This window comes from Meleagris gallopavo, chromosome 8 (genome assembly GCF_905368555.1).
Source record: "Meleagris gallopavo chromosome 8, MGAL_WU_HG_1.1, whole genome shotgun sequence".
Lineage (NCBI taxonomy): Eukaryota > Metazoa > Chordata > Aves > Galliformes > Phasianidae > Meleagris > Meleagris gallopavo.
In genome coordinates, this window is record NC_139411.1 from 30,070,863 (window position 1) to 30,087,835 (window position 16,973).

Here is a 16,973-nt window from a genome sequence, read left to right on the forward strand (position 1 = left end):
AACTCATAAAACTTTTAAAATTACTCAGTAAAGATGGAATTTGCTTCATCAACCATTAACTGTTTAAAAGTTAGAAATCTACTTCAAACAAACTACGCATCCTGGGCAAAGTGGTAGACACCAAGTGGCAGTTCTTCCCTCCTATTTATAGGGGGCTGACTGAAGACAGGGTGGGTACTAAAGCACTCCTTAATCTCTCTTCATGCATGAGAAGCAGAACTTACCATGCTGCTAGGCAGAGCGTAGAAAGTATGAGGTAAAATGTTTATTTTCCAAGAGCAATTAAGTGCTAGTGAGGTCCTGCCTGGTTTTGGGCACTGCTTCTGAAGGAACTGGCTAGTTTGGCAAGTGCTGGCCTATCCAATGCATGATGATATTTGTAACGCTATAATGTGATGGAAAGTACAGCAATAATAGCAGAGTGTCAATGACTTTGACTACAGAATACAAAACAAGCCCAAACGCAGCAGACATAGACACAAAAACAAAGAAAAAAAAATTCTACTTACCTTTAGAAAGCCTTAGGTAGGCACAAACCTGCAGGGAGATATCCTTGTTTCCACTGCCAACCCTTAAATGAGGGCTGGGAAGGGGTGGATCCTGGGTCCAGCCCTTCTGGTCATTCAGCTGCATTGCAAGCACCTGAGCTCCTACAGGTTGGCCCTGCCTTCCACCAGGTGCTCAATCACTGCTTCAAGCTGTGATTCAGCATTTCGACTACAGTATTAAAAAATAAAAGCACTAAATTTGGAAGGCAGCATCCAAATAAATCCCAGTGGTTTCTAAATCATATCTTAAAGGAAAAAAAAAAAAAATCTAAAAGAACCTAATGCTCTTCCTACAATGAAATTCACAGATCGATGTAGATTTGCACTGCCTAGTGTTACTACTTGACTCCCAGTTCCCTCCCAGACTTTGCATGTCTGAATTAGAATCACATAATCATGGAATCATAGAACCTTTAGAGTTGGATGGGACCTCCGAGGGCCAACTCCCCTGCAATGAACAGGGACACCACAGCTAGATCAGTTTGCCCAGGGGATTTTAGTCATAATATAGTTCATGCTGAGAATTCAGAACCAAATCATGTTCAACCTACATCTATTTAAGGCTAGATGTGTCCTTGGTCTGTTTTTCTAGGTATTTCTTTGACCACTTGTTTTCTTTTGATTGGTTAACACAACATTAGTAGTTATTATTGAAGGAAAATAAAGTCCAATCAGACATTTTCCAAAAAGTTATGGGAACTATGGACTCACTGCCCAGGAAACCTCACCAGATACAAGTCAGCTATGGTCACAAACTGTATAGAAGCATTTTCAGAAATTTTCTTTCACTTGTCTTAATTTTATGTATCACGAGGTGCTTAATAAGATGCCGTGCTTAAGTGAGCTGCTTCTGCTTTACAAGTGCAATTACCCAAAGACAAGCCAGGTTTTGTGTGTATTTCTGCTGGGACGCTGAGGAGGCAGCAGGTGGTGGTGCGGTCGGTGCCAACTATGACGGGGCTGCCCAACTGGAAAGAGAAGTGGAGGTGAAAAATGTTACCACATCCCTGGGTCACCTTTCCCCCTTCAGAGCCTCCCACTCTGAAGGGAAGTCTTGCTGGTCAAAGGCTCTCATTGTGCCCCTGGTCGATCTAAATAACATAAAATGTTCAGCATGGGTGGGCAGTTAAAGCTAAGGCAAACACCCTGCATTGCCAAGCAACGGGGTTATTTTAAGCAGGAGGCAAAGATGCATTTCAACAGATGCTGTTCGAAAGAAATAATCACAAAGATATAGGAAACACCTGCAAGTCTTTGTTGTGTGAGTCTCTACCATGGGGCCCAGAAGGAGTGTGAAACCCACCTGTACCTCTTCTGCAAAATTGTTGTATTAACATCCATTAAGTAGAAAAAAAAAAAAAAAAGAGAATGTTGATTGGGCATGCTTTGTTTGGGAAAATCAGCTCGGGTTCACATGATTGCTGCTGTAAATGTATACCAAAATTCCATCTCCAATATTCATGGAGGACGGTGGAATACAGGAAGGGCCTGAAGGGTTGGTTGTCCCTTCCGGTGCATGGCACATCTGCACCCACCTGTGAGACACCATGCTGGCTGTGTATCTATTGTGTTTTAGGATTTCAGCCTCAGGATTTACTTACTGGCATCCCCACAGACACAGCTGCGATTCACAGATGTCACACTAGCAGCACAATTTCATCAAGCACACTTTGTCTCGGTTAGTTTCATTTGATGGCTTGAAAATATCAACTTGAATGGGGAGGAGATGGGCATCTCTATAGGAACAGGTAACTACGTAACATGTTTTTAATCACATGTAGATTAAGGCTAGAAGGGAATATTATGATGATTTAATCTGGTTTTCTACATAGTACAGGCCAGACTAAAATAGTAAGTAAAAGTCTATCTTTTATAAAGGGATCAAGTTAAAGAAATTTAAAAAACTAAGTCCTGCAGCGATGGGCTGTTATCAAGTTAAGGCTGTCAACTTCCTTCCAGTTTGACTTTGTGTAGCTTCAGCTTCCATTCTCAATCTCACAGTGGTTTTGTCTGATGTGTTAAAAAAAAATTTCAAATATCAGAGTGTGTTTTTTTCTAATCCCTTTTGCTCTAGGTTAGGGTCTGGGTAGTCTCCACCTTTGGAGATTCAAATAGATCTAGCTTTTTATTTTATTATTCCACATTTTCCAAAAGTTGTATTATTTTTGCATCTGGCTTCTGGCTTCTCTCCAATGTTTGAGTAACAGAAGTGGAAGACACAATTTTTTTCCAGATTTGACCTTTTAATTTCTCATTTCCTCTACATTTCTTTACAAATTTGCCCCTTAGCTCTAACATGGTTGACAGAGTAGAACCAAAAACTTGTAGGAACTGGGAGCTGCCATTCAGTCCTGCATGCAGTAGTGCTGCTTTCAGAGCTATGCTTTATTTCTGGATGTGTTTCCAGCTGATGAGTTTTTGTGAGAAGCAGCAAACATGGTTAGTGTGCTGACACCAAAGAAGAATAAAAGGAAACCAGGACAGCCCCTCTCCCTGGGCTCCTGTGTGCCTTGGTCCTCATAAACACAGCTCGAAGTACAAATGGCATCGCCCTGAGGGACCCTTGTACCTACCAGGTGGGTCCAGTGCTATGAGAAGTTTTGACTTAACACTCTACCTCTGCTACATTTTCTTAGGAAAATATCACATTAGTGCTAGCTAATGTCATCATATTTCTATAAAAAGCATCACAGCAAGAATCTGAAGTCATGGCAGTAGTACAGCTTGAAGCTGTGGAGGTCTTGGACTATATAGTATGTTTGTTATGTCAAAGACCTTTTCCTTGACTCTAGCTGCAGGCTCTAGCATGTATTTGTGTTTAACAAGCACACATAGCCTGTCTCTGCCCTGATCCATGCAAACTGGAAGTCACGTAACCATGGCTGGTATGGGATTAAGTCTAAGAGATAAAAGGTTGAGAGTCTGAGGTAGGATTGGAATAAGGCTATATCTGCCTGCAAAAATACTATGCATTCATGCATCTTCACTTTCCCTGCCAAAAATATAGAAGTTTATAGGATGTATGAAGAAAAAAAAAATATATCACTTCTCTGCATCAACTGAAGCTAATCTGCATCTTTATAGGCTTCAACAAATACCTGGTGGAAAGATCCTTGTTGGATGAGCCCCAGCATGTGGCTCTTGTCAAAACTTACACAGATTTCATCGTCGTGAGACACTGATCTGTTTCCTGTGTCTGCCTGCAGTCAGATCTATTTACTTTTGGTCTTTAAATTAACCTATTGCTGCACTTGAGGGGTTTTTCTTAATCCTGTAGAAGTACAAGGCAACTGGAGTTCTGAGTCACACGTTGTAAGTTAGGTTTTTTTTAACATTCCCATTGTGACTTATTTTTAGAGAGTATGACCCAGAAAATGTCCTTTACTTTTGTAGGGCTTTCAGTGATGGACAGCAGCAAACCCATCCTTTCAATGCTGAACCGAACAGGTTTGATCTAGAAACAATTGCAGTGTAATAAATGGGGAACCCCAGGATGCCATTTTTACAAGTTTGCTTCTTGTAAAAATCTTCTACTCTATTACACTAGTTTTCTCAACAAAAGAAAGGTCTCCTCCTTTATTGCGATAATATGAAAAACAGAGAAGAGAAAGAGACTATCTAGGGCTGAAGGAATGCTAACAAATCCTGTGGTTTTGATAGGTTACAAAAAAATAAAGATCAAATACCTAAGCATTTGAAGTTTTCTTCCTTGAATTGTCAGAAGTCACATATGGATGTATCTTGATCTTTCCTTGTAAGAATAAGAAAAGACTTGTTCTAGGGCATGGCTGTGAATCCCACATTGTGATTCGGACAACTATTTCACTGTTCTACAGGACTGAGATATCTTCTTAAAGTTTGTTCTCTCAGCTGAACTCTCCACTGCTGTTATATTGTAGAAAGAAGAGATGTGCAGTGCTATGCATTTATCCAGTAAAATACCACTAAATTTGCTGTCCAGAGGCTCATCTCTTTGAAGGCAGAGAGGAAATAAATGCCCCAATTGTAATGATCTCTTCTTGCTCTCACTTCTGAGACTAACGTTACAATTGCAACAAGGTGAATCAGGAGAGAATAATAATTCTAAAAAGCATGATATGTCCTGAGACTGCTGTTCAGTTCTGTGTCTGCTTTGGCATCCTCCAAAGTAGGCATGGTGGTGATGGCTGATAGCTGAATTGATGATCTTAGAGGTCTTTTCCAACCTTTTATGATTCAATGATTCTGTGATCTTATTTAGAGGAAATAACAGTATTAAACAATTTCTTTCCCTCTTTATTTCAGGCATTGTTCTCAAAATGTAGTCTGTAGCATGATAAAGATCTTTGCTGTCAGGGAGAAGAAAGAGTTGCATGAAATTTTTGCTTTGCTATAGGAGCACCATTCCCGAAAGTTTAATAGTTGTATGGCTTTAAGCAGAATGGACTTTGGCCTGAGGAAAATGACAGGTTTGGGTTCCTTATGCTATTCATAAACAGAGAAAATACTTAAAAACTTTTCAAAACTCTTTTCATCTGACAGGTAACTGATACATCTTCTTGGATTAATGGATCATTATACAGGATACCCCCGCAGGCTAAGGTTCTGCTCCTTCCCTACTGGCAAGTTACAGCACGACGAAGGTATGCAGGTGCCAAAAGCATCTCTTCTATCTTGATTGGTGTCACCCAGCAAAGTGATGAAATACCAAGCAACCAAAACAAGACCCATTGCCATCAAAAGCTGACACTGAGAACAAGTGCTGACACTGAGAACAAGAACAATAAAAAAGAAACGTTGTTTCTATTTCTTTGCACAGAAAGTGATGTTGTTATGTTTACCTAAAGAACAAAAGCATCCTGATCCATAACTACAGCTGACATTCAAAAAAAATACTGAAGTACCACCAATGTGAAATAGCCAACTAAAATTCACACTGGGCTTTGTTCCTACTTGGTGGAAGTCTTATTTCTAACAGTGTCTGTATACCACTGGAAGTCATGCATGGAGGCGCTTGCCTTTTTCCCTACCAGCAATAGCTCTCTTCTTTCAAGGATGACAGGCCAATATCATCCCAGGGTGTACTGAACTCATGCCAGCAGTATTTCTCCTTTATGGATCAAATAGCAGGAATTGGAATGAACCTTCCTCAAATTCTCTTTCAGGATCTCCTCCAGGCAAAACTTTGAGGTTTGCATAACTCTGAAAAGTAATCTGACTTCACTTTGGCAATGAAAAAGATGCCTCTTATTTTTGCCAAGCAAAAAAAATATATTTCTTCTTAGCAACATCTTTCATTGCTAGTATGTCATTTCTTTCTTATTCTTCCCTCTCCCCTCTTTTTTTTCCCCCTCTTGCTGTGGTTTTTCCTTCTTTTAAGGACATTTCTACATATATTGTTTCGGGCATGCTGAAAGTGGTATATCAGCGTGTGTGAATTTGATATGGTCAAGAAAAACATTTTACTTTGTGTACTGAATATGTTGCTGAGAATTGAAAGATGATATGAATAAATGGAAAATTTGATTTTCCTTCTTTTCTTGAAGAACTCCCAAAAGAATCCCTAAGGAGTATATTAAAAAAAAAAAAAAAGAAAGAAAGAAAAAAAGAAAAAGAAAATAAGAATGTCCCTTTGTAATTAATAAAGAGAAATGTGTTTTTAATATAACATTGCCAGAAAAAAGCAAAGAAGCAGCTATGATTTTCATTTTTGATCAAGGCAAAGAATCTCTGTGATGCTTTTCATTTTCTTATATGAAATATTAAGCCCAGTTTGGAGACAACACAGCCACAGGGATGTCAAGAGGCAGATCTTTCTGCCATTGGAACTTCATAACAGCAGCTACAGAAAGCTCAGATCAGAATCTCCAACATACTTTGGGCTGTTTCTGGAAACAGTTTGTGTCTCAAATGTGGATACTGCTTTGCTCCCCCCCAAAATTAAGATGTGTGTATGTCTGCTCGGTAGCTTCTTGCAGCATTCTTGTGGTCCTTGGGAAATTCCTGATATAGTAAGCCCTATAGTGATAATCTCAAATTCCCGATGATTTTCTGTGCTCTGAAACATCACAGATGTGCCCTGCCTTTAAGTCCAAGATGCCCATGAATTGACTCTTTTCCCCTGATTCAAGCTTTTATTTTTTGAGGAAGAGGAACAAGAACACCATTGAGCTGCACATTATGGATTTAAATCAAGAAGTGTCAGAGGGGCCAAGCAAAGAGGGGTGTTGCTAAGACAGGTTAGAAGAAGGTCAGGCTGGATCACATCGATCACTAGTTACAGCTTTAACCATGCAGAGGAAAATCACTAAGGCACAACAGCAGCAATGCAAAGCTTTCATCACAACTTTGTCAACTCTGCGGGTGATGGAGTACAGGTTGTGAGTGAGTCCTTGATGTTAACTATGGTAATGCCCCATGGAGTTAAAGTTAATAATAAAGAGGGGAACAAGAGAACATGATGTTGTACAAAAGGGGCAGGCTGAAGTGATTTATTGGCAGGGCTGAATTTTTCATTATGATGTAATGGGGAAAAATTTTTAAAACACCAATAATTTTTAGTTTTCCAAGTTTTCTATGGCTAGAGAAGAGTGCTTTGCAGAAAGAAGAGTATGCAGAGGATGTTTTTGCCTTGCACTGCATAATTATTCCATAGTGAAAAGTACCTGTTCTATTCTGCATGCTCTCTTCAAGCATTTACTCTGTAATCCTTCTCATAAATTAAGCATACTATATTCACTTAGTGCTCCTCAGAGTTTCCTGCTGCTTGATGTCATTGTGCTTAACTCATCCTTTACATCAGGGTTAATCCTGGCTTGCTTCACTTTACTGCTACCCCTACTTAATTTTCTTAATTGTTGTTGTATACAGGTATTTTAGAACTCTAAAATCAAGACCTCACTGAAACAAAAAGAGAACCTCTGTCAACAGAAGCAGAAGAGTAATTTCACTCTTTTCTCTCAGTAGATCACGTTCGTAAAAAGAAATGGTAAGGAAGAAAGAGTTCACTCTACATGAGGTCACTTTTAAAGAGAAAACAGAATCTGGAAACAGATTTCAGTACATTACATCACAAATACAAAGCATACCACTCCATACAAAGAGATGACATGATGAGAGCCTGTCTGTACAATTACATTTCAACCAGACAGAAATTGATGAAAAAGATTGTTTTCACAAGCCAAAGATTCATCATCTATTGACCACACGAAACAGAATCATCGTCTACCAATTTAACTCTTCTGCTCATAGCAACATTAATTGAATTAAAGATATCACTTAAAAAAACTTCCTTATTTTCCCAACTTGACATGCCCTAGGGTGTGCAGCTGTTTCCCTTTTTTCGGAAGGTACCTTGATTTCTGCTAGCTTGTAAAAACTTCCAGCTTAATCTTTGGATTTAAATGACCCTCTCTCCAGAAGCTGTTGATTTTACTAATGGATGTTTTACTTGCTATGCTTTTTGTCACTTAATAAAGGTGAAATAGATCAGAGGAGCCATTCTGTCACCTACATAGCATCACTGCAGCTGAGCTTACAGTTGGTCTGCTGGAGAACCTGTAGGTAAGTGTTATCATTTGCCACTTCTCAGCTGGGCTTCTTCATTTCAATGGCTAAAAGCCTCAGGCTAAACAAGTTGATTTTATGGGGTTATAAAACTCTATCCCAGTAAAACAGGCTAATTGTTCCATCTCTTCTAGGCCGTGACTGCTAATAAAATTATTGTAGCTGTTTGGATTAAGGAGACGTTGTTTATAATAGCAGCATGTGAGGGCTTTTTTGGCTGGAAGGATTGTTCACTGTTGTGCCTTCACGTAACAATAAATGAGAAAAGATATATCAATTAAACTTATCAGCAACATTGCTGGGAGAGATAAGACCTAAAATGGTAAAATAATATCCCTCTATTCAGAATTCCCAAAGGAATTCTCTCTAGTGTTAGATTCAGAGTATTTGCCTTAGGCCAACATGGCCACAGCTAATCTTGCACTAATTGAAACATGCCTTTGACATCACCTCCTCACTGACTGGTTGTACCGTGTCTACTTCTTCTCTCCCTATTTTTTTCAGACTGAAAGATTACTCCCCCAGCAGTATTAAACCAAAACTAAACATGAGTTCATTTTTCACACTAGTGATTTTCCTGAGCAAGTTAAGTGAGCGAGGTAAAAGTCAGTGCTTTGGTGTTTGGTGGATCTCAGTGACTTGTGGTGTCACCCAGGGTTTTGGAAGTCAGCTTTGCTGCTGCTTTTCTTCCAACATAATTGTTTCCATCAGGACAATATGGGTTCTGCAGGCTTCTAAATCCAAATACTAACATTTTATTCTCTCACCACGTGTAAATGAATATATGAATTATGGAAAATTAAAATTATTTCCTTGGGGCAGTTTAGAGAACGTAACACATCCATCACACTGCTATTTAAAAACACAAGAGAAAAGTGACTGTCTCAGTTAAGACAGCCAGCTGACGATGTGGCTTACAAGACATAAAGCACTTCCCTCATAATGTTTGCATTTGTGGGGATACCTCTTTTTCTTATGCTTTGTCACGCACTGATTTTGAACGACTGATCCCTTGCACGACAGCCTGTGTGGCTGTGATACAGCTGGCAGGCAACCTGAGGCATTCATTAATTTTTAAATAAAAAGTTAAAGTAACAGTGATTGAAACAGCAGTTATATTAAACACGATATAAATAACCTGACTTACATAAAGATGGTTATAATGCAAACTTTAATTCACCTGCAGGTTCTGTAACACTTCATCCATTATCTTTTCTTAAATTGGCAGAAGAGTATTTTTTTGTCCTTGAAGTCACTTGTTCATTTCCTAAAACCATAAAGATCAGGACAGCATGCTACTGCATATACATGCAGATTTCCTGGATAACACGAGATCAATTTCAACACTGAGTTTATTTTTTTCCATTTCAGGAAGCAGGTGGTATCTCCACTAAATGTCTGCATGAATTCATGAATTCACAGCTGATGTAAATCAGCAAATCTCCATTGTCTCCTATCTAGGAGCAATATAACTTCAGGAAATGGCAGGGTCCTCAGATGAAACCATCATACCCTTTCTATGCAGAAATTTCACACAAACTTGTCTTGAACAACTTAAAGTGCTTGGGTTTTTACACTACAATGATGGTATAGCCATGTCAGATAAAACTATATAGAATAAATATAATAAATATATATATATATAAAAATAATATAAATATAGAAAACTATATTTTATATTCACATGTATTAATACAAGTGCTATTCCAACCATACTACTCATCCTAGGAGCTGAAGTAATCCAAATCCTCCTGGGAGAAATTGAAGTCTGTGCACCTCCCACTCCCATCCTTAGAGCAAGTTGAAAGGATTTAGGACAGATTTACTATGGCTGCAAGCCTAAGTCCATCTATTTAATACCAGAGTTAGTTTCCCTTGCTGTAAAATGAAAACACCAAGCCTTTCTCTGTGCATCATTTGGTGGAGTATAGCCTCTCTTGATTAGGCAGTGTATAACTTCAGGACATCTGTACCCATATCACTGACTGGTTATGCTATTGGTCCCTCTGCTTCCTCTGCTACTGTTCATGCTGTGATTTAAAGGCTCTCCATCGTGTGACTTCTTTGGGTGCTTGTTAGATTGATGTCAGAGTTCACTTCAGGTTGAGATTTTTCACTGTTATTTAAGGGATTACGATGCCAAATTCCCACTGTACTGAACTGAAGTAGGTGGGAAAGTAACTTTTCCAAATCAAGAGGGATTTTTGTGATTTGGCTAAAGGGTTTCACTCTAAATAATTCCAGTATAGGGTCTGTTGATGTATTTACATGTGATGTTTACTGACCAGATTCTGCTCTCGCATGTCATCAGGAGGTAATAAAACTTCTTTCACTGAAATCAATGCGCAGCTAGTAGAGCTTTTGGGAAGGAGTGATAGGTTCCTTTGAGTCCCATGGTGTCTTTTCCAGCACCTGCTGCTATTCTACATGTAAAAGCTATACAGGAAAGGCTCACGGGCTTTATCTATCATGCTCATTTCTATCTCCTATAACAAGTCCAATACTTGATAGAAGGTTACCTTCATTAATAACATTCTTAACGGGGAAAAAAATAACACAAATGGCCTTATATATATCATCTTTTGTTTCAGTGCTAAAGATGATTTGACTGATTTTCTTTTTGTAAAGGTTATTTCCTCTCTCCTCTCCTCCATGTCTCCATGCAGGTTCTGGGGTCCTTGAGGACGCTGCATCTAACTGCAGCAGGCAAATACAGTCCCTTCCCTTAATCCCTGAAGCTCAGCAATGAAGTTTTGTTTCAAGCACCTGGAAGGCAAGAACAGGTGTTGTCATTTTTCTTCAGCACATTTTTTTTCATTTAGTGTTATTAATAACTAGAATGGAAGATTTTCATCCTTGGATTCTGACTTCTTTCAGAGCTTCTGAAAGGTCCCAAATTACACAGAGTTTCAGTAGGGACTGCTGTCTCTTCCATGAAGGCGGCACTGGGGACAAGTAAAAGCAACTGCAGAAAGCATAAGATTGGACATGCAGGCAGATGGGATACCAGATGGCAATCTTTTTTAAAGTTGTCATGGGTAAACGGGGAGAAAGGAAAAGAGCTGAAGCTCAGCTAGATGTGACTTCTACCCGCTGCGTATGAGGCTTAAAAAGTATGATTTACTGCTCTCATTGTATGAGCCTGCAGTAACTTTTCCTCCTGCATGACAGAACTCATATGTGCACTAAAAATGCCACTACTTTCATCATCTCACAAGAATAATTGATAGATTAGGGCATGCAGATGACTTTATTATATAGTCACCAGCTTCATGAGGCAGAACCTGCTTTGAATAAGCACAATCATCCCGTGGAGACATCTCACAGAATGATAATTAAAATTTTTGGTCATTTGCCAGTTGCCATAAAAGTTCTTTGTCATACAGTAGGACTATGTGCCGTGTAACTAAGAGGCTGAGAGTTTGTTTTGCATATTATTATTTTCCTTGTTTTCTTACCTTCTGGCCAGCACAATGCTGTTGACTGCACACCTACAATATTTAGTAGAACTTGATATGTTAAATCTGTTAATGTTCATCTAATCTGTGATAATGCCATGATTAGTATTTGCAGGAACAATGCATTCCAGGAGTTAATGTTTTCATAGAAGATACAAATTAATCAGAACAAGGCATGCTATTGTTCCCAAACTGACCTGGTGCATTGACAGACAGTTAAAGTAAAATGCAGACCATGTTAATTGTTAAATATGCTGATCATTCTTTCCAACTCCCTTCAAACTAAGTACAACTTTATATTAAAGGATTGAATTCAACTACATTTTAAATGGCAATTCTCCTATTTTAGTTTGTGGGGATTCCTAATCTTCCTTTCTCCTTTTGTAATAATTTGCAGACATTCTTCCATTTTTCTTCAAACAGTAAATGCTGGATGAAGCTCCATAACAGAATATATTGGCTACTGCTCCTGCTTTACTCAATAACAGTTGCATGATCTTAACATGTTTCCTGACCACTGCACAAAGATATTCCTTCTCTGTGACACCTCTGAGAAGTCATTCCCTATCACTGTTGTGTGGGAATTACTACCTAAGGAATCAGAAAATTCATTTCCAATGAATGGGACAGCCTAAATCTTCATAAATTCTGTGAACTTTGCAAGAGTACAGACCCAGTTGAATGTCTGGATGTCTCACAACTTGGTACATCCAAGTTTAGGATATGTTCTTAGGTGAAAATCCACTAATATAATAGTAGGAAATTATTTAGCTATAGGTACCTAGAGCTGTTTCCTTTTTGGAAGTTAACAGTGATTGCAAAAACCTGTCATGCCTTTAATTTGCTTTAAAAATAAAACACTCCTCCCTACCTTTTAATAACACTATAGCCTGTGCTCTTTCCAAAGTTCTATAAACGGCTTTAAAAAGAGAACTCTGAATCTGTGAAATGTGGCAAGTTGACTTAACATCTGGAAGTACTCTCAGGGCTTTTCACAAGACAGTGAAAAACTGGGCTGTGTGATTTCTCGATATTCGTACAAGGAATACCTAGTAGTATCATTGATAGTAAATAAAATATTACATTCTCTACACCGGAGATTGGTGTTTTAATGTTTGGGTTTGAGCATTTCCTGACATATTGCTACCAATACATAATGTTAGGAGCTGTTTGTTTTTACTTTGTAACTAGAGGAGGTAATCTAATACTCATTAGGTAATCTTTATTGGGCCATCTCTGCTGCATTTATACTGAATTGTACCCTTATTACATGTTTAGTTCCATTTATTTCATCTGTTAAAATTAGATATTTTCCACTTTATTCAAAAAGCATCCATGTTCTTGGCTAGCAAGCCCAGAACTTGACACTATTAGAAACTGTTTCTAAAGCAATTTTTTAAATACATTTTATGATTCCCATCTCTTCTGATTAGGAAGAAATGTTCACCGTATGCGTGGTAGAGAAAATCAAAGGAGAGAACACTCCAACAACTGTTCATATAACAACATATGAAGATTTAAAAGTGCCATGTTTAAAGAGCTCTTCATATCTTACTTCTAATTGTTTTGGTTTTGGATCTTCCTTAACCTCTTTAAAAATAATAATAATTAAAAAAAAAAGAAATAAAAAAAGAAAGCAAGCATTTTTTATCAGCTTAATCCTTTTTCTAATATTTACCATGTACTCTATGGATTTACTATCAGACTCCAAGTGCTACAGTGGAATAACAGCTATGCAGAAGAAGTAGAACTTCAGGGTGCTCACAGCACTGTGATGAAGAAAAACAAAGAACTTTCAATTAAACTTCTGAAGAAAAATGAACAGATCATTGTTTAGACACCTTTGCACAGAAGGTACTGAAAATTCTGATTGTGTACTTATAAAATCATAGAATCGCCAATGTTGGAAAAGACCTCCCAGATCATCCAGGGCATCCATTCAGCTACCACCAAGATTTCCCAGGTCCCCTGGTACGACATCTAACCTCTTATGTAAGTTCAGAGTCTTGGTTTTCATTTGGGAGATGTTTGTTTCTTTGTTTTGGTTTGGTTTATTTTTCAGTTAACCCTAGAAATACAGAACAGGATAAAAATTCACAGATGTGCTGCATTCACACGACATAGAGCTTATAATGTCGGCACGGGCACTGCAGCAGTGATGGGCATATTTGAGAAGTTCCTATTCACATACATTGTGCCTCTAGTTATCAACTATATTTGATTACAGTTGACAACTCTAGACAGATAAATAGTTGGTAAGGAACCATCCAGCTCAGCTTTAAATTTACTTTTTTTTTCTTTTTTTCATTCCGCAAGGACAAATTCAAGAATACAGCCTTTAATAATTATGGTGCTTGGAGAAATCCTAAGGTCATATCAGTGACCTATAGGATACTGAAGAAGAGGAAAAACATACCATGGGCAAAAAGCAAGCTTCCAGGTGGGGGTGACCTTCACAGAATCACTGAATAGCTTGCGTTGGAAAGGACTTCAACGATCATGATGTTCCAACACCCCTGCTGAAGGCAAGGTTGCCAACACTAGATCAAGTACTAGATCAGATTGCCCGGGGCCCTGTCCAACCTGGCCTTGAACACCTGCAGGGATGGGGCATCCACAGTGTTGTGCACACATAGCTGTGTGCTGCGGCTCCTGCAGGTTGATGGATGTGTCAGAAAAGGGGCAGTGACCCTTCATGGATTTTACAACAGCTATCAGATCTGGCTGAGGTTCTTGTGCTATAGTTTAACTCATGACCTAAATACTTCCCTATCATCAAATACAAGAGATTTCACCGGGTTATGAGGAATTTTTGCCAATAATTCCTTCAGAAAAGGAAGTAGCTGCTCAGGATCTCATGACCTACATTGTGAACTCAACTCATTTCATTACTGAAAGTACTTATTTGTAAAGATTGTTTTTCTATTTTCTATTCTAAACAGAGGAAATTCTTTGCTGTTTTCTGTCTTTATAACTTCTTTTTTTTAAGATTATTTTTTCTTTCTTATTGTTTGCATGTTCTGTCTGAGGCACAGAAAAAAATACAAAACAATGTCGTTTCCTTTTTAATATGACATACTATTATTCAAGAGACTCTCATTTATGTGCACTTGAGACTCTAGTGCTAAGCTACAGTGCTTTGAAAATGGCCACAGATGCAGAGTTCTTGAGTTTTAGGTGTCGCATTTGACTCAGATATGTTGGATTATCAGATAATTACACCGCAATTAGTCATGTCCTAGGCATTTTGTTTGCTGAAACCTCCTGCAGTCAACTATTTGAACTGAAAAGTCCTTACATTTGATAACATTTGAGAGTATACTTTTGTCTTTTCAAGCTGCAGTTTGTCCAAAACCTGAGTAGTAGAAGCAGTATCAAGTAGTAAATTTGTCAGTTATTTTGATGTAGTCTTCTGATAGTTCTGTGTTTTTGTTTTCTGATGATAACTTACAAAACTAACAGGAGCCCTCCCAAGCATCCACAAAGTGCCTGGTGAGGGAGGTCTTATTGGCTATTTCTATTCAAGTATTCTATTCCTACTTGAATATGGTGATACAAACACAACACTTCATAGCAGTGTACATGATATGCATGTGGTATTAAAGTTTTCCCAGCTCATCTATACAAGGCACGGAAGGGATCTGGATCCTTTGTCACAGGAAGATACTGCAGGGTTCTGTAAAGCAATTTCACTTGGAAGATGGATATAAATGTTCTCCCCAAATTCTTTTACAAGTGAAGACTTTGGACTGAAATTAGATGAGCTAATCCTTAAACATACGCCATGCCAAGTAGAATATATTGGAAGCCCTTTAAGATCTGTGACATTCATCCCAGTTTAATTTTTTGAATCCGGATTCCACATTTATGAAACAAGAGCCAATTCAGCTTTTCCAGGGTTATGCCTTGTAATGAAATCATCCATCAGCATGACTGATGGTCATCCAGGACTTCACAGAGGAGACTGTAGCAACTGTAGCTGGCTCCTGATTTGTGAGCAAACAGGCATAAGTCAGGAGAGCCCTGCTCTAGCTTTGTATCACATCAGGTGTCTCTGCACATAGGGCTGTAAATTAACAACACCACAGCCAGAGACTTTGGTGCACTGATACCTGAGTTGAATGGTAAGATAGCACCTTTTGGCTATCTTCCACTTCTGCCCACAGCTGGAAGTTGAAACTAGATATCACAGAACCACAGAACAGAATCACTGGTATATGCAGAACTCAATTGGTTGCAGAACCTTTCAAAGCTGAGTGTGTTTGAAGAACTTAACAGAAGCAATTAACAGGATAATCCAATAGATGGAAATAAAACTCACTTGTGTTTAACTTCAAATTCATCGAGCAAACTACTCTGAATTAAGGGATGTGTTCATTACAAACACGTCCCATTTAACAAAGCTATTAGCAATGCATTATTTACATGTCATCATTCAGGAATTCCGATATGCCTTTTCTACCAATTTTTTCCTTGCATTAGATACAGGACCAGCTTGCCCCAGCTGTGCACTAGATCGTCCTGACAGGCTCAGAAGGTGACCTTCCCGAGGGCTGCTCTGTGACCCACTTTGGTTGCAGAGGCATTATCACAAAATCCCTTGCCATTTCCCACCTGCTGTAAATGACACTAAAGATTGAGCTGACACAACAGTTTACTAGAAAACTTAATTACAGGACCATTTTTCTTCATTAAATTAATGTTAAACAGAGGTTCCATTCAAAGAACAGATGGCAAATAGGAGGTAATGTAGATACAGATTAAACAATGTCGGCAACTGTTGCTAAACGTACACAAAGTACAAAGCTAGTACATGCTAAGTGCACTTTAAAACTATGTTTGAATCATGAAAAACAAAATCCTTTCATAGATTTGGTTCTTATCTTGTTCAGATGCAAATTACTTCAATAAGGCTACAGGGAAAAGGTCTCCCAAGATTTCCTGGGTCCACTCTATTAAGTGTCCCAAAGATTTTTTTGTATATTTGTAGTAAATTATGACACCAAACAAATAAGTTTGTTCAGTGAAGTCAAGTGGTTAGAGCATGAGAACTAGAGCTGAGGGTCTTGGGCTTTTCCAGTGGGAGTAACTGCTATCTGCCATAGAAGAAGATATCATTTGCCTAAGAAAATAACAAAGATTTCAGCCCCTACATGGTATAGTGCAAAGTATCATGTGAAGCAACGTATTCCATACTGCAGCTAAACATCTAAACATAGCTCGCATCACAATCCTTTCTTCTTCACATTTCCAATACCTGCTGAATAACCTTTTAATTTCATATGGTATCTATCACCTCCATCAGTTTAAAGCAACTCAAGCTCTTTTGCTTGCATCGCCATTACCTTTCCACAGAGCTGGATGAAGACAGTGAATGGATCTTAAATAAAGCAAGACAAAGAATCTCTGGGTTTACTGCAAA